Raw genomic sequence first — 16,437 nt, forward strand, 5'->3', positions numbered from 1 at the left:
CGCCCCTTGAGGAATGTGGCAATATAGGTATATGCTCCCTTACCTAAGTTCATGTTGTATACGTTTTCTAGAATAGCTCGATGTGAGACATTGTCAACCGCTTTGTGTATGTCGTATACTAACACTGTTCGAGTTGCGCGTATAGACGCTTGGTTAAAGATATCATTTTGTACCTGCCACAGTTTGTATTGGGTGCGCAGTTTGGGTAGAAAGCCGATCATTGTCTCTGGGAAGAGGTGGTTGGTTTCGGCATAGTCAACCAGCCTATTCAGAACGACATGCTCCATAGTTTTACCAAGACAAGAAGTAAGGGACATGGGTCTGATGTTCTCTAGACTGAGTGACTTGCCTGATTTAGGAATGAAGACCACGCTAGCGTGCTTCCACTCTGGCGGGAGTGTACCGTTTTGCCAGTGCTGATTAAAAAGCTTGGTGATCATTGTTCTGGTAGGGTCATCTAGATTCCTGAGCATTTCGTTGGCGATGTTATCTTTACGGGCTGATGATGTCGTGCGTAGGCAGCTGAGGGTGGCGTGTACTTTATATATGCTCTGTACTCTATATATGCACCCGGCTCCCGTTCTGTATTAAGATATTGCCCCGTCAAGAGGTAGACGAGATCAGAGTCTGTTCCCGGGAAACTGTGTGCGACTTTCTTAATTCTTTTATGAGCAGCGCTTTTGAGTGTTGTGGATCTAGCATGTGTTTAAGCAGGGTCCAGGGGTTCTTTTTGCTCAACTAGCCATTCATGCTGACACATAATTGATTCCATTGCATAGTGCTGAGCTTGCTAGAGTAGTACTGAAACTCTTTCTCTAGAGTGGCGAGCTCATGGTGCAGCATGCGGTTGATCTTATTCTTTAGCCATCTCTGCTGAAGGTCTTGATGCCTTTCCCATAGACCTAGAAGTTTTGAGTCCGACACGGGGCCTTCCTCTTCTATCGGTGCCATGGTTATGGCATTGTCCACATCCTAGATGAGCTCATTCGTCCACGCACTGAGGTCTGCTCTACCGGTGAGCGGTTTGCGGTTTCTTACGTATCAGAATACATCCCGTTTGATATGTGGAGTTAGCTGATAGTGATAACAACAACACAGTGATCACTCCCAAGACTAGTTTCGGTGTTGTCCCAAAGAGCCCCATTGGCATTTGTGACCAAGCCTAAGTCGGGTGCGGTATTCCTGCTTAGACTGTTGCCGATATGCGTGGGCCTATCTGGGTCAGTGATGAGTGTAAGTTCTAAGTGACTTGTCACTGAATATGGCGCATTGCCTTTCCTAGTGCGGTTTTGGCATCCCCATATTGTGTGTGGAGCGTTAAAATCTCCTATAACAAGGAGTTGTTCCTTCTCTGCGACTTTACATGCCTTTTTCAGGAGGACAATAACTGTGTAGCTTTTATCTTTCAGGAAGCTGTACAAGTTAAGGATGAATACAGATCTGTTTTCTTTTTTTCTAGGCAGCAGCTTTACAAACGTGTAAGGAATTTTATCTTCCTCCAGATCAATTTGCATTGCCGTAAGGTTGCATTGTATCGCAGCTGCCGCAGAAAGTTTACAGCGTTATTGCCAGGTTACGAACCGCGAAGCAGTTACAACTGGGAAACACCAGAGAGGGACCATCCTCCCTGCCTGGTATCCTCTTGTTACTCGTTGACTACAGTGAAGCACGTTAAGTGGGACAAAGGAAAGGCGAGACCGATGGGACACATGCTTGTATCCCGTCTGTCTCACCTTTTTTTTGTCCCGTCTATCGCACTTCACCGTAGCCAAACATGCGTCACCAACTGTACCGAAATTCTACTCCTCCTATTGCTGGTTTAAAAATAATGGGGTTTTACATGGCAAAAGCTCTTTCTGATTATGAGGCACCCCGTAGTGGAGGACTCCGGAAATTTCGACCACCTGGGGCTCTTTAATGTGCACCTAAATCTAAGTACACGAGTGTTTTTTGCATTTCGCCCCCATCGAAATGCGGCCGCCGTGGCCGGGATTTGATCCCGCGACCTCGTGCTCAGCAGCCCAACACCATAGCCACTGAGCAACCATGGCGGGTCGATACTGCTGCTTTCGCGTTATATGTTCATGGAACGTTTACCCTCTTCAACAGCCTATTTATGTCCACTCCGATAAGAAGCCCTCTCCCAGTGATCTCCAATTACGCCAGTCTTGCGTCAGCCTATTCCTATTTATGCCTGCAAACCAAATTCCATCCAAGGTAAATGTACCTGGTAGCGAAGCTTCCATAGGAGCCCATACGTTCAAAACATGGTGGTCCATCGGCGGTCCATGGGGCTTAGCGCCATCTGCATGTGCTGGGAACACTTCCGGCGGAAGAAAAAATAATGTGACGCCATGTCCGTTATAAGCAGAAGTGACGTCATTTTCTTTTCGAAGGCGCGAAATTTGTTTTGTTGTTCTTCCTTTGGAGCTATATATTCAAATGCCCTGCCATTCGACTTGATGGGCGTTTCGAGCTTTCAGCGTGGAAAGCGATGCAGGAAAAGGCCAGCCGTACGGTTGTCGAAATCGCATCCCTGCACAGAACATACTTTCTTTGGAGGCTGACGAAAGCTTTAGGTGCAGAGTGCTGATCCTATTGTTGGATGCCAAGCCCGTCGGCCAGCGCGGTCGCACGAAAACAACTACACAATTATCTGGCGGTCGTAACTCACTACATTTGACTGAACAGATTAAGAAGCAAAGAAGCTACCCGCGTCACCGAATTCATACGAACTTTGACAAGCAAGAGAGCACAAACAGTGAGGGGGGCGTATTTCAACAGGTGATACGAGTGCGCCTTTCTGCCCATTTTAAGACGTGCATTGCATTGTGAGTGATGGTGGCGTCAACGCCCCCTGTGGCGATGGGTGCTTAAAAGAAATGCATTTATTATTAATTATAAAATTAAACGTGTATTTTCTTAACTCGTCAAGAATGTATGAAATTGTCTAGGAATTTTATTTTCGTTGAATGAATCTAACTGTGTCTCGTTTGAATTAAACAACGCGTTTTGCATTCCCAATGTTTGTTCCCTCCAAACATAGTCGCGCTTCAATCGCTGCTACCATAACCCCCCCCATGCTGATGTCGTTGACAATCTGTACTGAAGCGCTTTTCGCCCGAAGCTTCGCGACCTATTTGAATTGGCCTTGTTTCATCGGGCCACCTAACTTTTTTTTCTTTCCGCGACTGCGCCTCCCTTCCTTTGGCATCCAGCCCGCAACTCTAATGGACCATTTGCTACAGGCCATGCACACTGCATATCCTGTCCTGCAACATTAACGAATTCCATATAGTCCTATCCGCCAGCCTTCTAAGTAATAGCGTTCGCCCACCGCGTGTGTGGGCAGCGTCTCGCTACTCCACATGCCATGTCGTTCTCACTGGTCCCCAAAGTATGATAGCATACCGGATATGCTGTTTTCATTCACCTCTCTTTTTTGTATTACTTTCATAACTCATTTTCTTCGTCCCCAAGAACCGAGCTTACAGACTTAGATAAATTGTAAATAGCTCCTGCAGCAAGCAATGGGAAAAATCAAGACGTGTGGAGGGGAAAAACACGCAATCGGAAGCAATGGATGTAATTCCTGTTTACTCGGGAGAACTCGGCTTTCCGAACGTTACTAACTTGCGTTCCGGCTTTTCTACGACGGTTCACCAAGAAGGGCTGCCTCATTTATTTTCTGTGAGGGGCACCCTACGGCTCTGCGGTTGCGATATTTCGCGTACTTCCGCCTTCCAACCTGCAGCACTTCCGGCTAGCAAATGTAGGCACGACCTATGACTTCGGGCTGCTCTCGGAAAAAGTGTGTAATAAGACCTACTTTCGATAAAAACTCCATTCAGCATAACAAGAAAATGCATTTCCCTTGAATAGTTATTTACCTTCCTCTTTTTATATCATCTCCCTCTGCAGGAAATAACTCTATAAAACCAGGAAGAAAGTTATCCGCCTCAGGCCCTCTGTACATACTTTATATTGCACAAGAGCTTCCAGCAATTTCAAGGTCAACTCGAAAGTGATTAGTTAAAATGTTTCTCCCGGGTAGTAAATCATGCGCATGTGCAATTGAATGGAAGTTCTTTAATCATGTTCGTACCGGCAGCTCTCAAGCAAATCACTTCTATTTTGGCGAAAAGCAAATGCGTAGTGCTTATGAAATACCATGACATGACACAAAAAATCCAAGATGCTGAATCGACGTGACAACCCACCACATGATGTCACATCGTCATCGCAATATTTAGAAGCTGAAAAGTTTTTGTTTCGCAATGAAGTGCAAGAAGCAGTTACATTGTACGCATGCAGGCCGACTCTTATTTTCGCATTTAATCGTCGTGTTTAAGAAGACAGTCGTTGTGTACCAGTTGGCCATCCCTGAGATGTCTGCAAGCTAGAAAGGGTATTCGAATGCGACTAATGAATAAACCCTGTGCTATATATAGCTTCACGTTCAGTGTGTCTGTACGTACATTATGAGTTTGTCTTTCTGCTGCGTTTTCTTTTTGACAGCGCATCAGCGAAAAGTTGCTTGCCCAGTAATTAAACTCCCAGAATCTTTATTTCACGTTTCATCTGTTAGGGTAGTCGTTAAAACGAATTCTCTTGTCCTTTTGACATTTGTCGACTGCGCGTTAAGGGGAGTTGCGGAAAACAGTTGCGGTGGTGTCGTAGTGGCTTTTGTGCTGCGTTGCTAAGCCCGAGGTGTCGGGTCAAATTCCGGCAGCGGCGGCCGAATTTCGATTATAGCGAAATGCAAAAGCACCCATGCATCGTGCATTCGGTGAACGTTAATGAACCAAACCCGGTCAAAACTAATCCCGAATCCCCCAAGTGCGCCGTTCAGCCTAATTATTTCGTGCTTTTGGCACACAAAAGCACATGCCTGAATTTAGTTTCGTAACGGTTCTCTTTCGGCGATCAAGGCTGGTGTGCGACGGCGTGAACAACATCAAGCGTATTTAGAACTTTTTGTCCGAGTCCCCGACTTGCTTTGAAACGTGACGTTCAATGATTGTCAGATAAAATTCACCTTGTGTATATCTCATTCAAATAGCCGACAACTTATTTGGGCGGCTTTTTTGAGCAGTAAGGCCAATTTTTTGTTTTTCGCGTCTGGCCTTACTGGCTCCGCGTTGGAGCTCAGAGATCAGCTAAGAGTTTTTACGGCTGGGCAGGTGAAAGCTGGGCGTCCAATGCAGCCCCGCTTTCTTGGTGAGAGCCAGTCCTAAGAACAGCTGCAGTGCACACACAGAAAAAAATGCCCGAACTGCCCCCCAAAAGACACAGCGATTAGGGTTACCAGTTTAACTTTTCTTGTAGCTGCATTTGTCTATTTGCTTTTTTATTTAGCAATGTCATCTTTACTTTAACGACCAGCGACTTTGTTCAGCAAGGTGGCAGAACAAATAGCAACCTTTTAGCCACTTCTAAGTTGGTAGCGTTGCTACGAAAATAGCCTTTTAGAACCAGCTTTATTAAGGCGAAAGCCTTAAATGCCTCGTTGCAATGGGTCATACCCAGAAAAAACGCGGCGTCTAGTCGAGTGGTACAAAAAAAATATCCTTATCAGCCATTGCTCATACACCCGCAAGCAAACACGTATGCAATGGCTCACACCCTCTTAAGGCACAGGTTACAAGCGCTCAGCAAAATGAAGCGAACGGTGCTGACAATCATTGAAATAACCCATAGAACACACAGAAAAAAACATACGTTTCAATAAAGAACAAGCTCAAAACTAGCATCCGAACCATCAATAGGCATTGCATACCCCATTCGAATGCACGCTACGGCTGAGGATGCTCGCAATGCGAGAAACGAGGTGCGACGTGCAAAACAACAGAAGCAAGGCGTTCGATCGCGAGTGCTGCTTTCCCATGCTTAAAGGATCAAGCGAAAATCACAGAGAAACGTCGTTGACGAAAGTGCGACCACGCTATGCGAGCGCGCGAAGCCGCAGCTAAGCGTCGAAATCTAGCCGAGGAAACCGAACTGCGAAAGCAGCAACGAGACGATGAGAGACGGCGGCGTGGAGAGGAGGCCGAAGCTCGCAGACAACGGCTTGCCACACGTGTACCTCACACTATGGCTCTTTATGTGTTGCAGGAAGTCCGACTCCTCCAGTCGCATCACTTAATGCGTCACCATGTGCCCCGCAGGCGCACATGATGACGCATTAAGTGATGCGACTATGTATGTATGTATGTATGTATGTATGTATGTATGTATGTATGTATGTATGTATGTATGTATGTATGTATGTATGTATGTATGTATGTATGTATGTATGTATGTATGTATGTATGTATGTATGTATGTATGTATGTATGCATGTATGTATGTATGTACGTATGTGAATGTCCGGCGTGCGCGAACTGTCCTCTATGTTTTAAACATATTGATTGACTTTCCAAATTAATTTGAAGGACGTTATCAAGACGTCATGCTTTTACGCTAGTTTCATTAAATTAGCAGATAAAATGGGCTATGGCGTGAAAATAAAGCCGAGGCCTGTGTTATTTCAACGCATTTAACTCGGTACAAACTTCGCCGATGTCCATTCATTCAAAAGCTTTTATCACAAAGGCGTTAGATAGCCCCTGGAGGCGGCAAGTGGTAACCCCAGCAGCGATCTCCTGTATTAAATTCACGCTAACTTCTATAGCCGCGCACAAATTGAAACCCCTAGGCAAGATCCACAACGTGCAACTAATGGTTAGCCTAATGGAGTTGGTTTAATGCAGGCGTGGGCATCGCTGGTGAGGGTGCGCTTTGTTTTCTTTTTTCGCGACCGCACAAACTTGCTAGAGAGATACCATGCCGAGCACCGACTTGGCATCGAAGCTGTCGAACGGATAAGCGGCCACGAAATATCCGCTCGCGCATAACGATGGTTCTCAATTGACAAGTACGCTAGTCAGACGCACAAACTTACTGAGACTTACAGACACCGCCCTTCGCCTCAGTGAGTGTTTCACTGGTGGCACACTGCTACGCGGGATAGAAAAATAATGGAATTCAAGAAGGGTGGTCGCATCGATGTGGTAAATGGATAGGGCCCATTATAGGCTTATTTCGGGTGATGTTAGCAAGGCGACGCTGCTTTAGAGTTTATATGGGCGTGCAGGGCAACTTTAATGCAAATAATGCAATAATGACTGCACTCACGTCATCATTCGCAACGACTCGAGACAAGGCAGTATTGCAACCAAGCGAGCAAGGTGAACGCTGTATCCATCGGTGGCTGCGTTTTCAGATCGCACAGGAATGCTCATAAGATTTTTAAAAAAAAAGTTTCAGTATTGGTATTGATGCAGCATTGAGTAATTTATTTTAGTTTATGGTTTTAAAGCACTGTGGTCGAGACTACACGCTATGAAGCAGAAAAGTGAATTGGATAAAAGCGGGCGCAGGCGAGTGATTTCCAGATTGAGTGCCACTAATCTCTACTCGCTGATAAGCTCTGAAAGACACTAACGGCCAAGCTCACTCGTTTAAAGTGACACTAAGGCTGTTCCACTGACAGAGGTAAAAACCTTAAAATAAGGGCGCCTAAGGTCCTCTAATTCCTTGGATGAGTCGCATCAACAGCTTGCACCCAACAGGTTTCGATCATGTTCCCGGCAAATTTGCACCAAGGATGTTTTGTACAAGCTGCCAAATTACGCCATAATTTCAAGTTCGCAAACTTTTTAAGTTTTATTGACTGAGTTTTTTGGCTATGCCCTCGCTCGACTGGCTAAATACGTCAAAACAATGCAGCATATAAGAATGCCCACAGGCATATCGCTTCAATCACAATTTATAACGAAGACATAATATCAAATTCATACATAGAATTGTTTCAATTGTCATTGAGAATATTATAGGATGTATGCTATAAGAGGTAGATATAAACGTAACATTAAAGGGTGAGTATTGGGTTACTTTCACTATTTGCCCTGTTGTAGGATTGCTGCCTATTCATGTGAGGGTTTATTATTCTAGTGCTGAAATATCTTTTCAAATATTTGTAGTATTCGCCAATTTTGCCTTTTCTTGAACCTGGAAGATTGAGCCTACGTAAGGTGTTTGTAACGTCTCTTGCCAATCTGCTTCGGTTTACTAAGACAATATAATGCGTAAATTTCAATGCCTAGGCACCAGTGACAAAGCACCCAGCAAGTTTTATGTTTCAAAATCTGGACACAGTGCTTGAAGAACATCGCAAGGCTCTGGCAACTTTCGCCCCACCAATGAGAAACAAAACTAATTACAAATGTCATTGCAGCACTAACAGAAAATGAGATGTTGACATTCACTGTAAGCGAAGCCAATGGAGACGTATATTACGGAGGAAGAGGGTGTTGGCTAGGCAATTCCATCTTCTTGCCAAACTACAGGCCATTGATCCGACCCAGTGTCCCCTTTCAGCAGAGTTGTAGCAACCTGAAATTTTTAGGCTGGTACTTCAGTGCATCATTATTCAGGCAATACTTCTCTTGAGGCATGAAAAGCCGTTTAAACTTCTTTTTAGCAAACAACGGACGACGATAAGTTTCTGTAGGGAAATGGACTTTAAACGGAAAGATCAATGAACATGTCCGGAATTTGTAGCGGGGTGTCATAAAAAGCGTACTTAAACATCCTGACCCGGAAATGCACTGCTATTGTGTGCCTCGTCATGACCTGGCGTCAATAATATTGCGAAGATTTCTTGTGTTCATTCCTCGCATTTGGTGGTGGGTCAGTAGGTCGCTGTCTTATCTGGTTTGGGGATTCTTCAATACCAAGAAAATATAAGTATCCAAGGTGGGATGTAGCTTCTGACACCAGAGCACAGCAGCCCTATGCACTAACTATTCGCCCATGATCGCTTTTTGTTTCTTCATTTCAGCAAAAACTGAAAGTAATGCTAGTGATTTCTTCGTAGCAGGTAACGCTGCGTGGACGTTGTCCGATATCGTATAGCCTTCGTGATCCGCTGTGATGGTAACGAAACAGGCTGTATCTTCCATTGAGTAAAAAAAAAAAACAAAATCGCATAATGTAGACATAATATTGTTGTCACCGTCATTGTTCCTTCTGTCGTGAAATACAAACCCAAGACACACTCTCAACTGCTTGCTTTTCACAAACACGTTCGTCCATCTTATAACTCTTCTAAAGCCCCCGAACGAAACTATATATCCAGTTTCCTGAAGAATGCTTCCCATAGCATTGATGTGTAATTTTCTTTGACAATGCCTTGGCCTTAAATTTACACAGCTGGAAATTTCTCACGCATAAAAAGTGTTTCAACCAATGAGCTAGTGTAAAAGAAGATATTACTTAAAGACAAACACGGGAGTCATTCCACTTGTAGGTAGTTTGTGTAAAGATCTGGCTGTAGATTTCCTCCGGGAAATATGCTAAATTAATAGGAAGACATCTATGCTATAAACAAACACTACTAGATCTTGGCAGAAAGGCTAATCACACACGCTAAATTACAAGCAAAAGTAAAAGAAGGTTACTTCATGTAGTGCCACATCATTAGAAGTGAATATCTGATGTTAGAGAAGAAAGAAATGCGAGTGAAAGAATCACCGTAAATTAGATACTATAAACAACGTACGAACAAAAAAAAATATGTACATGGCTACCAGGAGGCCGCTGCTTTCTTTTAATTTCTTTATGCCCTGAAGTTCCAGCAGTTTTCAGAGTAAGAATTATTTGTTAACTTTACTGACACGAAACAATCGTACTGCTTTGTAACAATCCTTTGAAAATATACCGCAGAATAAGTAAATACTTAAACACTATGCCTTCGCCAGCACTTCATGAATACAGCACAGACAGGCTTCGTAAGGCCACCTTCGTTGCGAAAGGGCACTTCAATCAACTTTGTCTCGTTCCACACTCAGGACAGCAGACGCGATGGGCTCGGACTACAAAATGCACTGCGATCGGCTTAGCCAGTAACTTCGTCGCACCGTTGAAGCGGTAGCTGACGAACAAAAAAGCAGCGCCCATTTTTTTTATTTGAGTAGTCAATTACCATACCAACACACAAGGACGCAAACCACACGAAGCACACGCACACTCCGGCAGAAAGAATAAAAGCACGAGACACAAGCTGCCCACGCCGCCGACGGTCTAGCAGTGTTTTTACACAACGACGCGTCCGTGTGTCCTTAAACAAAAGCCGGCTGCGTACTGACAAAAGCAAGAGAACATCAGCGTCGGCGCAAACGAAAGACCAAGGCGACGTTGGCGGCGGGCGCCCTGTCTAAGCACAGACGGCGCGCGGGGAACCGCGCGATTTGGGATTGGCCGGGCGCCGCCGATCGACCAATGGCGGCTCCCCATTAGGGAAAGCCAAAACTCTTCCGATTGGTCGGCCGCCGTGGGAGAGGGACCGGCCGCAGGTACAAAAGGCAAACGGCGCGCAAAAAAGGACGCGCTCGCGACAACGTTGTCGACGACGGCGCGTTTGTTTGGGCTTTCGGTGCGGCTTGGAATTTGCCCAAAACCACGAGGGCGAACACGCCACCGAAGCCCTCCTTGTCTCATCTCTAGGCGGTCCGCGCGAGCCGAGCTCAACGCATCCCGATTTGCGTGGCGCGTCACGCGATACGGTGCCCACGTTTCGGGAAGAGCCGGTGCCTTCTCTCTCCCCACTGTGGTCACCGAGACTCCCCCATTCCCTTCGAAGCAGGAGCCGGACGAAGGGAGCGTTTCCTCACGAAGCACCTGTACACTTCAGTGATCCGGTACAAGACGGGAGTCTTCCTGCCGCACCGCTCGGACTGGCGCGCATTTCAACAGGTGGCTGTGAATTCCGGCGGCACGTTAAGGCTTAGGCGCTAGTTTCAAAGCAGAGAGAGACCTCACTTCAAGTCCAGAGGGAGAGTTGGGGAAAGGAAAACGCGCGGCTGTGCTGTGTGTGGTTTTTGTCGTTGGAGGGGAAGCCACCTGCTGTACTTTCCAAACGAAGTGCACCTCTCGTCGGGCTTGGCTGCTGTGACTCGACAAGGGGAACGGCGCTTCACTCCGGCTTCTTTGGAGAGAGTGTTCTGGCTTGGCTATCTTGGCGCTGCTCCTGAAGTTCAACGAAAGGTGAGCTGACAAGCGACATATCTTCGACGTATTTAACCATATTCGTCTGCAACGACCGTGTTACACACATAAACGGGGACGCGTTGTACATGTCGAGGGCATTTTTCTTGTATCCCGGAAGTTACCTAAATTGTTTTCACCCGTGTACTGAGAGCTACATAAAATTCATCCTACACAACGATACCTTAAAGCTCGCTGCATTTAAATGCTCATGTTGTGACACATGGCATTGTAAGCACCACTTAACAACAAGACAATCATAATAAGCTTCATGGCATACGTTCATTGCTTTATTCTACCGGCAAGAAATAGATTCATCGATCATTTTACATTGCAAATGTACAGCGCGAAGGTTAAGCGTGAACGAGACCAGTGAGAAGGACAACCAAGGCTACCAAGTGAAGTTGTTTTATGAGTGCGCCGAGTATATACAAGCAAGTTAAAATGCTAAGTGTAAGAAACACGTTACGTTCAACCTTCATGCTGTACAGTTAAGAATACGAAGCACCAACTTGCAAAATCAGCCATCGCGCTAAATAATTTAATTTAGCTACATTCCTTACAGGATTTTTTATTAGACACTGGCTCCACAGAAGCCCTTCAAGCTTATACGACAATGTCATAGTGTCACAGTTGCCGGTTCACATACGCAATCAAGATTTCCATATATTTACTGTGCTTTCGACAGCACTGGCACAGAGAGCACGCTGATTCATCGTTTTCATGGGATATTTCGGATCTTACAAAATAATGCATTAAATTAATGTCATTGCGATAGATATAGCCAGATGACAGTTTGTCAGCTGCGGTAGTTTACGGACAGTTAAAATTGTTTGTTCAGACCCAGGCCTTTGCCAAAACGCTTACGCAATGTAAATTGTTGCCTGTATCTAGAACACAAACAGATCCTGTCAAATAAGGCAATCATTCAGATCACAGAAACTAAAGCAGGACTCGGGCACGTGAGTGTCCAAAGGAGAGACCTCTAGGTAATGTTTCTGCCTCACCCACTTGCGCAGAAAGAGTCATCTGCCTGTTTAGAGTCAGACAGCCGGCTGTGTTAAAAGTTGGCAATACCACCAGCCCCACACATGTAGCGCTTGTTAAGCAATATGCTGCCACTAAGACGCCACCACAAGTTTCTTCGGTTCGATGATATCTGTATAGGTCACACAAAGTTCCACCATAAAGGTTTTCGTGGTCTGATATCAGAACGTAGCGACCTTAAACAATTAACTTGTGCTTGATAACGCCTACCATATCAGGACCCCACTTTCGTTCGAGAGCTGCACAACAGTGTAGAAAGTGCTGTCTAGCAACTTTCCGGGAGAAACGTTCATGTTTTCGGCGATTTTAATCTATTGGTGGTCGATTGGTTCCAACTGCCTCCTACCAATCGAACTTCGGCCAAGTTCGTCAACTTAGCGTTCATCATATTTCAGGTAGTGCCTGAGTACACATGATGCTTCGATGTCCTCTTTCCGTTATCGACCATTGTTCCTGAAATAAGTGGCCTTACTTTTTGCCTGGACGGTTTCAGTGACCATATCTTACTGCGTTTCCAGGTTAATGTTCTGTTACCACTTGCAGGTGCCGTGGTAAAAAGATCCATTATAATTTTAAGACAATGTTGATATGAACAAAGCTCTAACTCCGTTTTATACTGATACATTCCTACACTCTTTTTCTTGCGTTAAATTATTGAAGACTGAGGCTCTATAAAGGTACTCATTTAGCATTCGTTCATAAGTACGTTGCCCTAAGTACATTTACTAATGATAAGCCTGAACCTTGGATTAACAAGCATCTTCGTACTTTACGGAATCGAGATAAACTACTGTATAAACGAGCTGAAATTTCGAGCTGTCCATATGCATGGGCTTGTTAAGAAGGTTATCTCAAGAAGCACTGTGGGTAAATAACTTCGCCTAAGAACAGGTATTAGTCACATGATATACCATCCCTTTTTAAGTCGTAGGCGAAAAAGTTTTGTAGAAAAATTGCTCCTGGTCAGCTCGCCCACAACGCAACGCTCTTTAATGATGACCAGACAGTGATGTCCGATCAACAATATGCGTTCCAGTTTAAAAAGTTCTTTGCATGAGTATTCACAATGCAAGGTCATTCCCGAATTCCCGTTGTTTAGGATCTTGATTTTTGATTTATGGCTCCAATTACCATTACGGTAGAAGGTACAACAAAACTAATCTCAAAGCAACACATTCCTCAGGTGTAGATGAGGCAAATACCAAGGAAGTAAAAGATATCTTCTTAATCTCCAGCCAAATCCTATGCATCATTTTCACGCCGTCGTTATCATTTGGACCACTGCCGAATGACAGCAAGGTTGGCAAGATAGTTCCTGTGCTCAAAAGTGCTCACAAGAGTTCGTAATAACTAACCTACATCTGTTGCAAAATGCTCGAAGATATAACTACATTAATTATTTTTAACCACCTCGAGTCTAACAACATCTTTGTTAATCAGCACTGGTTCAGTAAATCATTTTTGTGTGACACACAGCTACTTAAATTCTCATCTCACTAGTATGCTAACATGGATAATAATCTTCCAAGTGATTGTATGTTTCTAGAATACCCTAAAGCATTCTGTCATGTTGTTCACTTTTGGCTCATTCAAAATTATCTGCTCTTGGACTAGAGTCGCAAACGCTACCTCGGATTCATAAGTTTTTCCATTTAATTCGTAGTTACTAGTAATAAATTCTTCTCCTCGTTCTGATGTGACTTCTGGCATGCCATAAGAAACCGTTTTGGGTCCGCTGCTTTGTATAATTTACGTCAATGACTCACCCTCAAACATTTCCTCCGGCATGCCACTGTTTGATGACGACTGCGCTGTACATAGAGATATAAAAATTCTTAATGGCCACATCGGCCGTCAAAGCGTTCATAACCTAATCTATTCCTGGTGTTGTGATTGGCCATTGGCCATGGCCTTGTCGAAATGCGAAAATTGTCTAATTTTCTTGTGAACAGTCCAATTCTATCGTTTCGTGCTCAATAAACAGCTCCCCAGTGGCACGGTCAGTCATATGAGTACCGGACCTAAACCTCACGTCTAACCTTTCATGAAAAACCTATATTGCAAGAATACCTCCCGAAAGATCACCAACAATGGGTTATTTACGCCGGAACCTACGTCACCCACCTGCCAGCAGACTCCAATTAGCATAATTAACCCTTGTTCGTCCGCAGCTCGAAGAGGACTGAATGAATTCGTCTAAGGAATATTGCGAGCAATATGCGAGGGATTCGTTACCTGACGAATGAAAAAAATTCATTTGATTGTTGCGGCTCAGTTCTCATGAATGAAACACCATAGTAAGTTGTCTGTGGTGCTTATGGGTGAAAAAAATTTCGAATGAAGGTTGTCCGGCCAAGTGTGGGCAACGCATGGATGTCGAAAACGGGAGCACGAGAGGAAAGAGTAACATGGGTAGGACACTGGACTATCCATGACAAGTTAGAAAAGCGACTATGAATTCACAAGTGTGACTCGTGCCCCGTGGTGAAATTTATGCACGGCCTTAGCAAGTGAACGCGTTCAAGCCAGCCCATGCTCAGAATGTGTTTTTGCTATCAACGCCAAGGTGCCAAAGTTCGGGCGTAGAACCAATCTCGATGGTCCTCCAGCGCAGCATTGTTGCTGAAATTCATGTGCTCAACCAACTGTCTAAAGATCTAGTATGTTAACTTTTTAGACAAATCCACTGGCAGTTCTAAATAGTAAAGCCCCAGTTCTTGCAAGTAAAGAGTGGTGTATCCGGTAATACTAAAGTTAATCAGTCTATGATGAAATATTTGATATTACAATAATCAAAAACGTGTCAAACGATGCCTGAGCCAGAGGCATTGTTTCTGCAAGGAACATTCCCTTCCTTGGGACACTTATCAGTGTTTTACTCCGTACCGAGGTACAGTTTGCTGTCAATTGAACAATGCAGATCTCTTTCTTTTTGTTACTCATTTCCAGAGCATCACGCGTTTTTTATTAGGTTGGTGAGTGTTTCTAAAGGGAATATTTCCCCACTACAAACATGTGTCAGCCTCCTCAATTATTCGCACAACTTAAAAAGATCCTTGATACACCCACCACCCGGTAGCATTCATTTCGACCAAATCTCCTTGCCCACCATTTTGTGTGATACTTTGCCCGTTTGACTTGCCTTGACACGTCTTGACACGCCTTGACACGTCGTTTGACTTGACACGTCTGTTTGTATTTTGTTTAGATACTCGCTTCATGATGCAGCAAAAGAACCATGACCAATGCCGGCTCCCATGGCCATAATATGATGGCTGCTTTTAATACCGGCTGCTTGCAATATTTCACGTCTGTGTCTTAATTTCATGTGTCTCGTAAGCTCAAAAGGTGTTTTCGATTATTATTGCATAAAGCTGTGCTCGACGCACCCATCCCCTTAAATTTTAAAGTATTACCTCGGCTTTGTGTTACATTTGTCACCGAGTCGAAATGCCAAGCTCCTCAGTGGTCTTAAAAATTGAGCATGCTCCAACACTCCACGTACGCTCTCTAAGGTGCTACATATGATGCAGAAATCAGTTCAACAATGGCTGAGTACTTTAAGTTTACTTTTCCTACACAGACCCATGTGATAACCTCCACCGTCCGCATACGTGGCTTTCATTATTACCTCACTGTGTGTCGGCACAGCGTTGCTGCTTTTATGTCGATGAATATACAGAGCAAGTTTCTGAAGTACCCTCATTCCCTTATTGCACCATGCAACTGCACCTTCTATTTGACTGAATCTCTATGTATAAAAATAGGCACCAGTGTCACTGCAATCCGCAAAGCACTTTACTGAAGGTTCTCGGCCAAAGACTCATTTGCTTCGCTTTACGCTCTGAATGTGGTTTTCTTGCCTCAACATTTTCACCAGTTTTGTTCTATTGAGGACTCAGCACGCCACACTTAATTACGTGTCCTTTGTGGCAGTCGACGCCCGTGTACGTGTAAACTCATATCTGCTTTCAAACTCGGCAATGCACTAGTAATTGTACACTGAATCCTATTAGAGTTCAAGCCCTCCGATAGTATGAGAGGATAATGTCATCCGACAAAAAATTCTAAAAGTTATTTTTCCCTGCCGGCCGATAAGCTCTCGAGCAGTGTATTGATTCGAAGAGCAACGCACCGCACAAGGACTTGCACCATTGTGAAGCCGGATTCTTCGTAAAGTACAGTTCACGCTTTGTTCTGTTTACAAGCTCTCACCACACAATAGATTATATCTGTGCAGATGCTCTGTGAAGTTTTTTTTCTAAACAATACTGCCACTTTAATCTGATGAAAACATAAACG

The 16,437-nt window shown here is 44.4% G+C and overlaps 1 protein-coding gene and 1 long non-coding RNA gene across 3 annotated transcripts in view; one reads left to right on the plus strand and one right to left on the minus strand.

Annotated features, from left to right (window-relative positions):
• LOC135907326 (uncharacterized) overlaps window positions 1–16,437 on the minus strand; it is a 240,408-nt gene that overhangs the window by 35,177 nt on the left and 188,794 nt on the right. The gene's annotated exons all lie outside the window — the stretch shown is intronic.
• LOC135907323 (uncharacterized) overlaps window positions 10,443–16,437 on the plus strand; it is a 175,118-nt gene continuing 169,123 nt past the window's right edge. The window contains exon 1 of the mRNA XM_065439004.2: window positions 10,443–11,088. The gene's annotated coding sequence lies outside the window, so the exon portion shown is untranslated. The remainder of the gene's footprint in view (window positions 11,089–16,437) is intronic.

This window comes from Dermacentor albipictus, chromosome 10 (assembly GCF_038994185.2).
Source record: "Dermacentor albipictus isolate Rhodes 1998 colony chromosome 10, USDA_Dalb.pri_finalv2, whole genome shotgun sequence".
Classification (NCBI taxonomy): Eukaryota; Metazoa; Arthropoda; class Arachnida; order Ixodida; family Ixodidae; genus Dermacentor; species Dermacentor albipictus.